The sequence below is a fragment of the Balaenoptera physalus genome, assembly GCF_965194825.1.
Source record: "Balaenoptera physalus genome assembly, chromosome: 2".
NCBI lineage: Eukaryota > Metazoa > Chordata > Mammalia > Artiodactyla > Balaenopteridae > Balaenoptera > Balaenoptera physalus.
The window spans coordinates 88,469,488-88,484,909 of NC_138883.1; the positions used below are offsets into that span (position 1 = coordinate 88,469,488).

The window sequence follows — 15,422 nt, forward strand, 5'->3', positions numbered from 1 at the left end:
ATTGGCTGCCGGGAGCAGGTGGCGGGGCCGCGGAGCGCACGGCGGCGCGCGGGGCCGCCCGGGAGTTAGGAAGGGCAGGGAGCGCGGGGGACGCGGGGTCAAGTCCCACGGGCTGGCCCTCTGTTAGCTTGTCAGTCCGCCCACGGGTTTCTGCCGAGCTCTGCCAGCCCCGCCCGGGTCCGCCGAACCAGGCCCCCTGTCTCAGGGACGGGGAGGAGGACGCGATTTCTGACGAGTCAACGTAATGATATATACAAGTATGGTTTTAAATTTACATTTATAGATTTAAATATGCAAAGCGTGAGTACAGTCTCACGTTTAAATTCATCTCCGTGTACTGACCCAGTCCCCTCATTTTGCAGTGAACAAAACCACCTGAAGTTTAGGTGGCTTCTTAGGGCAACACCGGGATGGAGCCTGGAGGGGACCAAGTCTGGAACTCAGGTCATCCGCTCCCCGGGGTGCTGTGTGCTCCACCCACTAGCCTGTTACGTGTTCTTTGGAATACTTGTTGTTTCAAATAGTCTTCGGCCGTGGTCCCTGGCTTGAGAAACTCAGTCATGAAAATAGAGATAAATGTGGGCCAGAAATAAGGGAGGACTACAGGGAGTTTTTTCCCTTCTATTTCATGTATTTAAAATTTTGTTTCAATTTGATAAGGATACATTTGTTAGAAAAGTAGCTCCCAAACAGTGCAAAGTTTTAATTGCTGAGGATTTGTGCAAAACTAGAGAACTCGGTTTAACATTTATGTTGTTAGAAGGAGAGGGGACAGAGAGTATTTCATGTCTGTGCCTACAATATATATAATTATTTATTTTTAATGAGCTGTCTTTTAAACTGTGGTGTCTTTCACTCATTTTCCAGTTCAGGCGCTAGACAAGCAGGATAGCATGGTGGAAACAGCCATGGAGAGGGAATTGGGAGAACTGGTTTCTGGTCTTGACTCTGTTATAGACTACCTTGTGTCTTCTTGAGTTGCAATCTTCTTATCCTCAAAGGGAGAACAATTGCATTTATTGTCCCCAGCACACAAATGGGCCAAAAGGAGAGATCGTACACGTAGAACTTAATGTGGCACTAAAAGCTATACAAATTTGAGGTAATATTTTACCAGCCCTAACAATAAGGAGGCCTCCAAATGTGATAATCAGGTGAAAGGAGTCAATAAATCTAGGTTCTTGTCTTAGCTTTGCTACTAACTTGCTGTGTGACCTGGAATCAAATTCTTTCCTGTTTCTCATGAAGGTGTCACACTTCTAGTAAAGGCTTTGGGAAATCTCTAACATTTCTCAAACTTTACAGAGTGCCTTCTCCCAGCAATTAAATGCAGCCACCTCTAAGTTCTAATTCTCTCAGTGTACTTAGCGTGGCCAGAGATGTGCTGCTCTTCAATAACGGAATGTAAGGGGACAGTAAATATACACAGCAAGTGGTATTGACATTACTTGTTCCATTTCTGTCTGAGATCTGAGGACATCCTCATGTCACTCATTAAAGGCACTATTTTGATTCTGTAGATGTAAGAATTGGGAGTGTCTGGAAATAATAAGGCCAGGAGGTTATTAAGTTTTACATTACAAAAAAAAAACCTCATTATAGTCATAGAACATACCTTTATCTCCTGGAATCCAGAGGAAAGTGTATGGATAGAGCCACCCAGACCAGTCCTACCACTGTAAAAGCAAATCAAAGCACTTTCCTCACCCCCTAATTTTCCTTTCCTATTAATTAATTAATTAATTAATTAATTAATTTTTTATTTTTAAAAATTTATTTATTTATTATTTTTATTTTATTTTTGTCTGTGTTGGGTCTTCATTTCTGTGCGAGGGCTTTCTCTAGTTGTGGCAAGCGGGGGCCACTCTTCATCACGGTGCGCGGGCCTCTCACTATTGCGGCCTCTCTTGTTGCGGAGCACAGGCTCCAGACGTGCAGGCTCAGTAGTTGTGGCTCACGGGCCTAGTTGCTCTGCGGCATGTGGGATCTTCCCAGACCAGGGCTCGAACCCGTGTCCCCTGCATTGGCAGGCAGATTCTCAACCACTGCGCCATCAGGGAAGCCCCTTATTAATTTATTATTCATTTGTTTTTTGCTCTTGAAAAAGTTCCGTAACAATTTTTAGATTGACCTTATCAGTTGGAAGCACACGTCTTCCACACTGGTTTGTTTGTGTACTGCTGAGCCAACTCTGCAAAGTATTCGATGGTGATACCTGTTAACACCTTGGTCTTTGGTTGCTGCTTTTTTCAGAAGAAATGGAATACACTGTGAACTCTACCGTCTTTTCCCTCATTGGCAATAGGTTAGTATGACACCAATAACTTTGACTGAGCCAGTACCTGTAGGATCTTGGTGGTCTCGTAGCTAATGGTTATGCATATTCATGTCTAATAGTAGTATACTCTTGTAGGTTAATCTAGAGGCATAATTTAGGGTAATGTGGCAGATGGGGGGGGCAGGTAAGAGGACAAGGAATAGAAAACACATCAGAAGCATGGCAAATTCTGCTTTCCAATATCTCCCTCATTACTGTTGCTTTGGGGATATGCCCAACTCTACCTGGTTCCAACCAACAAAGTACAGAGTTTTTGAAACGTGTCCTGAGATTAAAACAAAAAGCTAGTATAGTTATAGGGTCCAGAAAATAAATAACAAAAGAGCTTATTGTAAGAAATCATTATTTCACTATCATGACTGACATCAGAATCTGTACATAGGAAGCAATCATAATGTGTTCCTAGAACTTAGAGATACAGATACTCTGTGAAGCTCACGCTCACACACACACACACACACACACATACACACACACACGTACACACATGGATGAGATTGGCTATCGGCAGAAGTTACCCACTCTAAGAGACATTTGTACCTATAGTTTAAGAGACAGGATATCTCTCAAATGAAATCAAAAAAGTGGGATTACTCAAATTCAAACAAGGTGACTTAAATATATTCTCATGACTAGAATGTAATTAAAGGAAGATGCAATTTTTAAAAATATTATTTGGACTGCATTAATAAAATATCTCTGGAAGGGTACACAAGACACGGATAACTTAAGTTGGCCCTGGGACAGGGACCTGGGTGACTAGGGGACAGGGCAAGAGGGAGATTTTTCACTGTATACCCTATTGTACTTTTACATTTGAACATGTGAATGAATTACCTAATAAACAAATAAATATGTAAAGGACTGCATTTATAGAGGTATGATTGCCAAAATGGAGTTTTTACAAAGGAAGCCAGAGTGTACCATCTATCAGAGTCTATTCATCCAGCTCTAGCTAAGGATGGAATCAGAATATTCTGGTGTCTGGAAAGGTGATATCTATTGAGGACAAGAATGATTTCATGGGTTTTGATGAAATATCCTTTAAGAATATTCACCTCCTTCAGATTCTGAGTTTACCAAGCAAGCTTCCAATTCCTGGGAATGGGGACATGGGGAGGGGGTTACCCTGCAGGATGAGCACAAGTGAAAGATAAGGCTGGAAAGACAGAACCTTCATCGTCAAGTATTAAATCCTTTGTCTAGCTTATCCTTCACAGTGTGGTGAGTGTGGTTAGTGTAGCTCAGTCCTTGTTGTCAAAGTATGTTCTCCTTCTTAATGTTCTCCCTTTCCTGCCTGCCTAGTCAATTCTGAGTAAACTGATAAAATTCAGTTTCTGGACCTGAAATGCTGGGGGACCAGCTTGGCCCCCACCGCACCCCATTCTCTTACCTCACAGCATCTGTCACACTGCACGGGAATTGCCTGCTGATCTCTCTCTCACTGGGCCGTTGGCTCCAAAAGGGCAGGGAGCCTCTTTTATCTGCCACTGTATCCCGAGCACAGCGCCTGACAAAACATAGGCCCTCCATCAATCGTCCAGTGAAGGGAGGTGCTGCTCTGAAAGCCCAGGCTAGGATCACCGGACCTCCCTCTTTGAGTCATTGCAGTCATTGATTTCAACATCCTTTATGTCTCTAGAAATCCTCTCACATAACTTCAGCTATCCCCACTATTCAGCTGACTTCCGAGTTGTTCTTTCCAAGTAGCAGCGCTTTCTCTCCTGAGTGTCTGATCTGCATTTCCAACTACTTGCAGCTCAGAATGTTAGCCTAGTAGCTCTGATACCAATTTTCAGCTATACCTTGGGCAAGTCGCTCGCCTTCACTCAGCCTGAGGTTTCTCATTGAAAATAAAGGCACTAGTCACTAGATAATCAATACGGTCGCTTCCAGCTCTAAAAATGCTATACTTCTACACTGGTGTTTTGTCAGCAGCACCTCAAACTCAGTGTGCCTGCAGGGGAACTCACACCAGCCCTTCCTGCTAACTCTTATCAATGGCTCCGTCATATTTTAGTCATTTTGGCTTGAAACTCTCTGGGCATTTTTGCCTCCTCCTCCTAATCTAGTCCTCCATATCCAATGAGTTGCAAAATTTTATGAGAGCAGCCTCTGAAACACTGTCCTCTTACACATCTTTTTAGGATTTTTATTAGTTGTCAACAGCAGGGTTATTACTGCCCAGCATTTCTCAATGTGGTGGAGTCTTTCATCAGATGACCACTGCAAACCGTAACTCCAACTAAGTTAAACCCAACTTTCTCCAAGTATTTAAAATAATCTTGGCTTAAATCGGCATTCAAACTGACCTGGCTTTAAGAAAATTAAGGAAGAAACATGTAGCGTCTGCTTCAAGGAATCTTCTAATTTCTTTCACTTCAGTCTTTAGTTACCCTCTGGAATTTAAAAGCAGTAAGCACTCTTCTACTCTTTCAGGTCCTAAGTAAACTTAAACTAAAAGGCAAAGGTCATAATGATAATATGTGATAATGTCTTGATACATGAATATATGGCAGGCAATTTTTGTTAATGGAAAAACAACTGCACCTGTTCCAGCCCAGTCTTTTACTTTTAAACAGCAGCTTTATTGAGATATAAATTCACATAGCATAACATTCACTCTTTTAAGGAGTACAAGTTGGCGGTTTTTAGTATAGTCACAGCGTTGGCCATCTGTCATCACTAATTCCAGTACATTTTCATCATCCCCAAAAGAAATCTCCTGTACTCATTAGCAGACACTCCCCTTCCACCTCCTCCCAGCCCCTGGCAACCACTAATCTACTTTTTATCTATTGATTTACCTATTCTGGGCATTTCATGTAAATGGAGCCATGCAATATGTGGTCTTTCGTGTCTGGCTTCTTTCAATTAGCATAATGTTTTTAAGGTTAATCCATATTGTAGCATGTATCAGTACTTCATTCCTTTTTTTTTTCTTTTTAACATCTTTATTGGAGTATAATTACTTTACAATGGTGTGTTAGTTTCTGCTTTATAACAAAGTGAATCAGCTGTACATATACATATATCCCCATATCCCCTCCCTCTTGAGGCTCCCTCCCACCCTCCCTATCCCACCCCTCTAGGTGGTCACAAAGCACCGAGCGTATCTCCCTGTGCTATGCAGCTGCTTCCCACTAGCTATCTATTTTACTATTCCCTTTTAAGGCCAAATAATATTCCATATCTATTCTATCCATAGATAGATTTACCACATTATATTTACCTATTCTTCAGTTGATGGACGTGTATAGTTTTCATTTTGGGCTATTATGAATAATGCTGTTATGAACATTTATGTACAAGTTTTTTTGTGAATGTATTTTTCATTGATCATGGATGTATATCTAGGAGTGGAATCACTGTATCATATGTTAACTCCATGGTTAACACTCTGAGGAACTGGCAAACTGTTTTCCAAAGTGGCTGCATGAGTCTTACATTCCCACCAGCAATGTGTGAGGGTTCCAGTTTCTTCACATCCTCATCAACACTTGTAAGTCCATTGTTTTTGATCATATGCATCCTAGTGGGTGTGACATGGTGTCTCACTGTGGTTTTAATTTGCATTTCCCCAGTGACTAATGATGTTGATGGTCTTTACATGTGCATATTGGCCATTTGTACATCATCTTTGGGTCACCTCAGTCTTAGGACAGATAAAAATTAAAATACCTTTATTTAGAGAGGAACTGATGCCCGTTTATAGGAACCAACAGAATTCTTTCAAGTGAGGCCAAATTAATAGTTGTTTAAAAATGCAAAGGGGGAATACGTCTTTAACTATATAGCATAGGACTCTGGGGTTAAAAACACACTTTTATCTTTAAAAAGTTACAAAAGTTAACCTCAAAGCTAAGTGATTTCTCTTAAGGAAAGCTAAGGAAATTTCTCTTTTAGAGCACAAAAATAAATAGTAACTACTGCTCACATCAAGAATTAAACAATGGGCTTGTAAGAGACATTACCACCAATATTCCTATCTTTTGGAGGAGCCTCTGAGACTTGCTTAGGACTTAGTAGATAATGTAACAAATCTACTGTTTCGAAAAAGATAAAGTTATCATTTTAATATAAATGAACCCACAGAGAAAAACTCAGTTCACATGAAAGATAAAGTATAAGGGGAGGGGGGCTGTCACACAGCCCTGCCCCTGACAGTGCTCAATTAATATTTGTTGACTGAATTAATTTGAAAATAAGGTCCACTCTACTTAATAATAGCTACTATTTACTGAGTGCTTAAATGTGCCAGATTAAGAGCTTCATGTATGTTATCTTCTTCACTCATCTATGAGGAAGTATTCTTTTTTTTTAAAATAAGGACAAATTTTATTTATTCATTTATTTTTTAATTTTATTGATTGATTGATTGATTTTTGGCTGCGTTGGGTCTTCGCTGCTGTGCGCGGGCTTTCTCTAGTTGTGGTGAGCAGGGGCTACACTTCGTTGCGGTGTGCGGGCTTCTTATTGCTGTGGCTTCTCTTGTTGCGGAGCACGGGCTCTAGGCGCACGGGCTTCAGTAGTTGCAGCACGTGGGCTCAGTAGTTGTGGCTCACGGGCTGTAGAGTGCAGGCTCAGTATTTGTGGTGCACGGGCTTAGTTGCTTCGGGCATGTGGGATCTTCCCGGACCAGGGATGTGTCCCCTGCGTTGGCAGGCGGATTCTTAACCACTGCGCCACCAGGGAAGTCCTGAGGAGGTATTCTTAAAATAATCTCAAATCTCATGTAGATGAAGAAATTAAGCCTTAGGGAGGTTAAATAAATTGCCCAACGTCAAACAGCTGCCGAGTGACTGACAGAGGCAAATTCAAACGCAGGCACAGACTTCAAAGCCTGTGCCCTTACCTTTCATACCTCTTGATTTTCTCCAAATTCTCAGGGAAATACGTATTGCAACACAAGGTATATGTGTAATCCAACTACCTGCAATATCAGATAGTCTCCTGTAAGCTTCATGTTGTGTCACATGCTTCCATTTAGCCTTCAGGTTATCTCTGAGTGTTTTTTCTGGGAGTTATTTATCAGATAACTGCCCTTCTTAGGATAACACTGTACCTATAAAGATTGCATGGTAGAGCCTTTGACAAATTGAACTTGTACAGGTCAGCTATAGCTGAATGCCAAAGACAGGGAAAGACCAGAACATAGTATGAGCCCTCCAGTGCTCGCTTGGGCAGCATGTATACTAAAATTGGAACAATACAGAGATTAGCATGGCCCCTGCACAAGGATGACATGCAAATTCATGAAGCGTTCCATATTTTTATGTAAAAGAACGAAATTAGAACATTCTCTAACACCATATACAAAAATAAACTCAAAATGGATTAAAGACCTAAATGTAAGACCGGATACTATAAAACTCTTAGAGGAAAGCATAGGCAGAACACTCTCTGACATAAATCGCAGCAAGATCTTTTCTGATCCACCTCCTAGAGTAATGAAAATAAAAACAAGGATAAACAAATGGGACCTAATGAAACTTAAAAGCTTTGCACAGCAAAGGAAAGCATATAGTATGAGCACTCTAAACAAGCACAGGGGCTTCCCTGGTGGCGCAGTGGTTGAGAGTCTGCCTGCCAGTGCAGGGGACACGGGTTCGAGCCCTGGTCTGGGAGGATCCCACATGCCGCGGAGCAACTAGGCCCGTGAGCCACAACTGCTGAGCCTGCGCGTCTGGAGCCTGTGCTCCGCAACAAGAGAGGCCGCGACAGTGAGAGGCCCGCGCACCGCGATGAAGAGTGGCCCCCGCTTGCCACAACTGGAGAAAGCCCTCGCACAGAAACGAAGACCCAACATAGCCAAAAAGAAAGAAAGAAAGAAAGAAAGAAGCTTTCATTTAAAAAAATAAATAAATAAACAAGCACAGGAATGGCTTAGGTGTTTTACTGAGAACTCTACAGAGGCAAGAGAAGGTATTTTAGCGTAGGTGTAGCTGTTGCCCCTGCACTTCAGTCAAAGAGGGGAGAACATCAGGAAGGGGATGGATGCGCCACAAGGGTCTATCCCGTGGGGATGGTTCTGGAAATAGACTACATATTCATCCCCACTTGAGTCCACCCTTAAGACTTTACGCAGGGGCTAAAATAGCTCCACTCACCCTGCTGAAAAAGGTGCCTCACATTTCCCCCTGAGTTGGCACTTCCCTTTCCTAACCCAACAGCCGCCAGCACTGGTGGTGCTGGCCAGGGGTGGGCCACATCTAGTCAGCACCCAAGAGTGAGGAAGGCATTTGGCCAATTCCAGAAATGGTGGAGAAGTTACTGAATCACCATCATTCAGTTATATAATGTCAGTGCCACAAAGATTTCTTTGCCCATGAACAATTCCTGATTTTGCAGGAAATATCCTTGGATGCCTTAGTGGTGGGAGAGCAGCTTTCACTGGACCCTCTCCCTCGTCTCATTCATTCAGCCTAAACTCCTCTCCCAGTATTTTTTCAACCTTCTTCTTAACTCTGACTCCCTATTTTCACGTCTGGCCTAGATCCTCAAAAAAAAAAAAAAAAAAAGAAGAAAGGGATTGAGTGATCAACAACTAGCAGATGGGTAAGGAAATTAAAACACATTCAGCATTGGGCTCTTAAGTGAAAAAATAAAAAATTTTAATGAATATTTCTTAAATGAATGAATAAATTTCGGATTTAGAGTAAATAAATTTCATCATAGGATAAAACATGCAGCCACTAAGAAGAATGTTTACAGAGAATTTTAATAACCTAGGGCAATTCTTCTATCATGATATTAAGAGAAAAAGAACAGAATATGAAATTATACATATAACATGCTCTCAACCGTGATGAATACCTATGCATGTAAAATCCTGGAAAGAAATTCACTAAAATTTTAATAGTTACTATCCTTGGATAGAGCTATAATGGGTGTTCTTTATATTCTTCTTTCTGCTTTTCAGCAACTTGTGCAGTTTTCTCTATGAGCCATTCTTACATTTATAATCAGGAAAAAAACCCCATAAATGTCAATTTTTTCTTTAGAAGAAAAGGATTCTGTGTATACTGCAAAGAACTCTCTTAGTGTCCCAGATGTTTTCCCTCACAGCCCCAGGAAAACTGTAAACCCTGCTCTGGGAGAACACCTCCCATGGCCACCTGGCTTCTCTGTGTCCACACAAGTGATGATCTGGCAGGACGCGGGGATTAGCATGGGAAGGCACGTCTGTCTGTTGTGCACTTTGCCCAGCTCTCTCAGATCTGTGCTTGCTGTTTCACTCCCATCTGTCTCGCTTGTTGCTGGTGAGGAATCTCCCCAAATTATCACTCCCAGCAGAAGGCATTTCTCTAACTAGGCCTTGGGAAATGGAGACGTAACATTTGCCAGTTTTCTGTACCCCTCTCTCGGGTTGGCTTGGGCAACATCCCAGGAGAAAGCACTTATCCCCACCCCCATCAAGATCATTTAAGTGGCAAAGCTCCCCCCCACAGTCATGTCATGTTCTCACTAAAGAAAGTCCTGCCTAAATAGAATTATTCAGAATTTGCAAGCTTAGGGTCCAGGTAGGAGCCAATTTTGAATTTTTGCTTAGGAATCCTACATTTCCATTTCTGCCAGGCTGTTCAGAATTTAAAAGCAAAGCTATATACTAAGACTGAGGATTGTAGGGCCTGAACCACAGATGTTCAGCCGTAAGATGGTAATGAAATGATCTGAGAGGCATGAATGTTTAATGAGGCCTGATTTAGAAATGACAGAATATGTTGCCCACACATGGCCTTTTCTAGAAAGTTATCTTGTTCATGTGAATGTTGACGCATATCAACATTCGCCAGAGAGCGCATCTGCCACGTGAGACGGTGTACTTTTCCGGCCCAGCTCTGTAGCAGCCGAATTACTGACTCAACAAGCAATGTATGGCTGGGAAAATCCAGTAATCCCAAATTCTCATACACAGCCAATTAAAATAAATGTCTACTACTATAGGACAGATTCTTCACTGACTCTGGTTAGATCAACTTGTAATGTTTCATTGCTGTCCTTGTTTCTCAGGTCCAAAGCCGTCTCTAGCCTCCACAGGCAGAGCGAAGCAATTCCTCCCTGAGTACCAGTGCACCTTGTTAATACCTCTTTTACAGCACTTATTACATGCCTGTAACAGCTTGTTTCCAGATCTGTCTCTATCACCAGACTGAGACCTCTGGAGAGCAAGGGCTATAGGTCCCGTACCAGAGCACAGTGATTGCCGCTTAATAAATGTCTGTGGAATTAATTGCCTAATCAAAATGTTCATTGTTTTCCCCTCTCAGAATCAATACCGCACTTTAAACAATGTTTAACGTATTTGAGAGAGGCATATTTATAGAATTTTAGAACCGGGAGGGACCTTACTTTGTCGATGGGATAACCACGGCTCAGAAAAGCCCAATGACCCGTACGAATCCATCAAACGTTGCTGAGATCAGTGCCATTCTCTTTGCGAGAGTTAAATGAGCTTTAGGAAAATGGACTTTTATTTTACGTTCTGGGAATTCAAATCGGTAAAACTTTAACTTCCAGGCTTAGCAAAATGGTGCTAACAGGCCTCAAGAAGTATTTTAAAGGTGGATAGTATAGGTCGGCATTTGGCCCAAGTCTGCCCTCTAAACTTGCAGAAGATACGTATCAAGAGAAATCTTACTTTAATGTGTTAAAACTATTCTCATGAGTTTGTGGGACATTTTATTTTCCATTACAGGTTTTAGATTTATAGAAAAGTTACAAAGGTAGTACAGAGTTCCTATATACCTGTCACCCAGTGTCAGTTCCCCCTAATGCTGTCATCTTACATTACCGCGGTACATTTGTCAAAACTAAGGAACTAACACTGTGTATTCCTATTAATGAAACTCCAGACTTTATTCAGATTTCACCAGTTTTCCCACCAATGTCCTTTTTCCATTCCAGGATCCCATCCAGGATACCACATTATGTTTAGTTGTCGTGTCTTCTCTGGTCTTCTCTGGTCTGTGACAGTTTCTTAGTCTTTGCTCTATGGCAGTTTAATTGTTTTTAGTTTTTATTGGAGTATAGTTGATTTACAATGCTGTGTTCATTTCAGGTATACAGCAAAGTGAATCAGTTATACATATACATATATCCATTCTTTTTTAGATTCTTTTCCCATATAGGCCATTACAGGGTACTGAGCAGAGTTCCCTATGCTATATAATAGGTCCTTATTAGTTATCTATTTTATATATAGTAGTGTGTATATGTCAATCCCAATCTCCCAATTTATCCCTCCCCCCCTTACCCCCTGGTAAGTATAAGTTTATTTTCTACATCTGTGACTCCATTTCTGTTTTGTAAATAAGTTCATTTGTACCCTTTTTTTAGATTCCATATATAAGCGATATCATATATTTGTCTTTCTCAGACTTACTTCACTCAATCTCTAGGTCCATCCATGTTGCTGCAAATGACATTATTTTGTTCTTTTTTATGGCTACCATGATAGTTTTGAAGAGTACTGGTTGGGTATTTTGTAGATTGTCCCTCAAATTGGTTTGGTCTTATGTTTTCCTCATGATTAGACTGGGGTTATGTGTTTTTGGAAAGCATACCACAAATGCCAAGTGCCCTTCTCATCACATTACATCAGGAGGTAAATGATATCCCCATGCTATCACTGGTGAGGTTAACCCTGATCACTTGGTGAAGGTGGTATGTGCCAGGTTTCTTCACTGTAAAGTTAGTATTTTTCCTTTCCATTCTCTATTCTTTACAAGTGAGTCACTAGGACCAGCCTGGAAAGGAAGAGAGGTTTATCTTCATATAGTATTTGGAATTCTTTCATTAGGGAGATTTATCTCTTATCTTCCCTTTATTTATGGAGATTTTAGTTTAGTAGATAATAGCAATTCCTTGAATTTGTGGGAAGTTAAACTAAAATTATAACTGTATAAGACTGTAAGTTTGGGCAGATATAAAGTAAGCATACGGTGTTAGAATATGAATTTAAGAGATAAACACCTCTTTGGGGGACACCACCATGGCTGAGAGAGTTCACATCAATAAACTTTCCAGATTACTGAAATGTATTCCTTCAATCACCAAGAGCTTTTTTTTTTTTAATATATAAATTTCTCCCATTCTTCTGGCTGCCTTTCTACGGTATATCGTATGCTTTTATCTTCTTGAACAGAATATCCTGAACAAAAATTTAGCCTTTTTACAAAAATTGATCATGATACTGAAATTCACAGCAATGATGATGGTTAAACTTGATGACCTCTGAAGTTTTTTCCGATCCAAGTTTAACAACTATCAGACAAGATTAATGAAGTTACGTCCCCAAATAACCAAAGACTTCTTATTTTAAACCTAAGGTTTTTACTTTGGGCTGGAGTACAGTGGTCTCAGCCTTACTTCTAGACCAGAGAGAAGCAACAGGTGTTCACACAAGAGCAGGCAGGACGGCTCATACAAATCATGCGGGGGAGGTTGTTAAAAGCCAGATTCTGATTCAGGCCTGAGATTCTGCATCTCTAACAACCTCCCAGGTGATGCCAGTGCTGGTGGTCCATAGATCATTCTTTGAGTGACAAGGACCCAGGGAACCCTACATACCCAACTTTGTAGTCTGGCTGTTGGCAAGGCTTTAGGAGGCCAGGAAGTTCCTGGGACAGGGCAGAACTTTTCTCTCATGCTGCAAAGAGCTTTGAATAGACATGGATCTTTCACAAAGTACAGTCAGAGCTTAGAAAAAGAAGGAGCTAGGTGACAAGAATAAATAACTCATTCTTCTAAAATAAGCCCAAAGAGGGAAAGAGAATTCTCTTCCTTAAGAGAACTACTTTAGAGGCAAACAGTTCTTGGACTTTCTGGTTCCTTTGATGTTGAAAAGAAGCACCCAGACTACATCAAAAGGACAATAAGCTAGTTTTACATAAAGATCAGTTTTGTGGAGAGAGGTCCACTTCTAGAACTTGAGGCTTCTTATCCTAAAATTACACTTGAGGATTTTAGGATGACACTAATGTACATTTTATATGATTGCTTCTATTTTCTCACAAACACAAGGTGGGTTTGTCTGTCCTTCAAGATCTAGCCACAGCAGCCAAACCCTTAGCTGCTTTCAAATTAAGCTAATATGACATATGGAATCTACTTATTTAAATCTAAAGTCATTCCTATCCAAGGGGGATTGGCTTCAGGACCCCTGTGGATTCCAAAATCCATGGATGCTCAAGTCCCTTATATAACATGTTTGCATATAAACTACACACACCCTCCTGTATATTTTAAAACATCTCTAGGTTACTTATAATACCTACCACAATGTACACGCTATGTAAATAGTTGTAAATACAATGTTAAAACCGTGTGAATAGTTGCCAGAGTGCAGCGAATTCAACTTTCGCTTTCTGAAACTTGCTGAAAAATTTTTTCCAAGTATTTTTGACCCGCAGTTGGTTGAATCCACAGATACAGAAGCTGGGGATACAGAGGGCAGACTGTACAATGAAATTATGATTCCTGAGTGTAATGTAGTGTCTTTATTATGGCAACTAATGAAGGGTTTCTTGACTGTGAAAAATCTTTCACATCATCGTATGCATTACAGCAGCCTGTCTGAGATAGTTCTAGTCAGAAATGCAGTACTGAGGAAAGAACACTGTGCAGGCTAATCTGGAGACCTGAATTCTAGCCCCCATTCAACCAGTAACCATTTGGATAACATTAACTACTTGGGCAAGTCACTTAACCTCTCCAGGCTTAACTGTACAAACTAAATGATTTCAGGGTTTCTTTCAAGCCCTAGTCTTTCACCACTCCATTCCCATAGCTCAGAAAGATATTTTGCATACATTTCAAAATGCTTATCCCTGTTTACAATGTCATTAATAAAGCTGATTCTGCCAACTTGTGCCTAACCCTTGAGCAAGTTGCAGCTTTAATGTTATATCAAGTAATCATCAGAGGAAAAATAGCTGAGATTTGACCTCATTTCCCGAGTAGATATGTTTGTGGTTGTCAGCTAGCTAAGCTAGTGGTTTAGTTAATATTATACAGAGTTATTGCTAAACTCTTCTTTTCCCCAGATAATGACTAAAAATCAAAGTTTATAGCATGAATTATTACCAGTTGATAAGATTCTGAATTTATCATACTGGGTAACAAATATTATATGAGTTGATTTAAGTAATTAATTAATTTATTTATATATTTTTAATTTTTTGGCTGCACTGTGAGGCATGTGGTATCTTACTTCCCCAACCAGGGTTCCAACCCGCACCCGCTGCAGTGGAAGCACGGAGTCTTAACCACTGGACCACCAGGGACGTCCCCAGGGTTGATTTTAGATGAAAAAATGACTCTGGTATCATTGACTGAATTATAAAAGGTAAAGAAGAAAAATGTTGACTGCTGCTTGAAAAAATTTAGCTTGGTAAATATATATCTAAGACAGTGGCAGGCACTATGGCAGGGTGAGATGCAGTCAGCATAGTAGTGGGAACATGGGCTCTAGAGCTGTACTTCCAGGTGTGAAGTCTGACTCTACCACTTGTTGGCTGTATGACCTTGTGAAGTTGTTTAAACCCTCTGGATCTCAGCTTTCTTGAATGTATCAGGAATAATACTAGTACATAACTCACAGAGTTGTTATGATGATTAAATAATATATGTAAAGCACCACTCACTACACGTTCACTATTGTTATTATTATTCATAGGAACTGGGGGACTTCCCTGGTAGCGCAGTGGTTAAGAATCCACCTGCCAAAGTAAAGGAGCTGTTACAGTGGAGGATTACTGGACTGAATGTCAATATTATGACATAGTATGAGTGTGTTTCATGTTTGGTAATTGCAATCATTGTTGCTTTTGTTGTGGTCATCCATGTACAATGCTTGGTGTCAGTCTATTTATCTCTTGTAAAAATAAAATACAGTGTGTGTGTGAGAAAAAAAAAAAAAAAAGAATCCACCTGCCAATGCAAGGAACATGGGTTCGAGTCCTGGTCCGGGAAGATCCCACATGCCACGGAGCAACTAAGGCCGTGTGCCACAGCTACTGAAGCCCGCACGCCTAGAGTCCGCGCTCCGCAACAAGAAAAGCCACCGCAATGAGAAGCACGT

The 15,422-nt window shown here is 40.9% G+C and overlaps 1 long non-coding RNA gene across 1 annotated transcript; it reads left to right on the plus strand.

Annotated features, from left to right (window-relative positions):
• Positions 1 to 9: 9 nt before the first annotated feature.
• Positions 10 to 14,558, plus strand: LOC309655212. Its single transcript, XR_014260654.1, has 4 exons — positions 10 to 257; positions 2,254 to 2,305; positions 5,696 to 5,840; positions 10,352 to 14,558. It is a non-coding gene; the product is annotated as an uncharacterized lncRNA (long non-coding RNA).
• Positions 14,559 to 15,422: the final 864 nt, after the last annotated feature.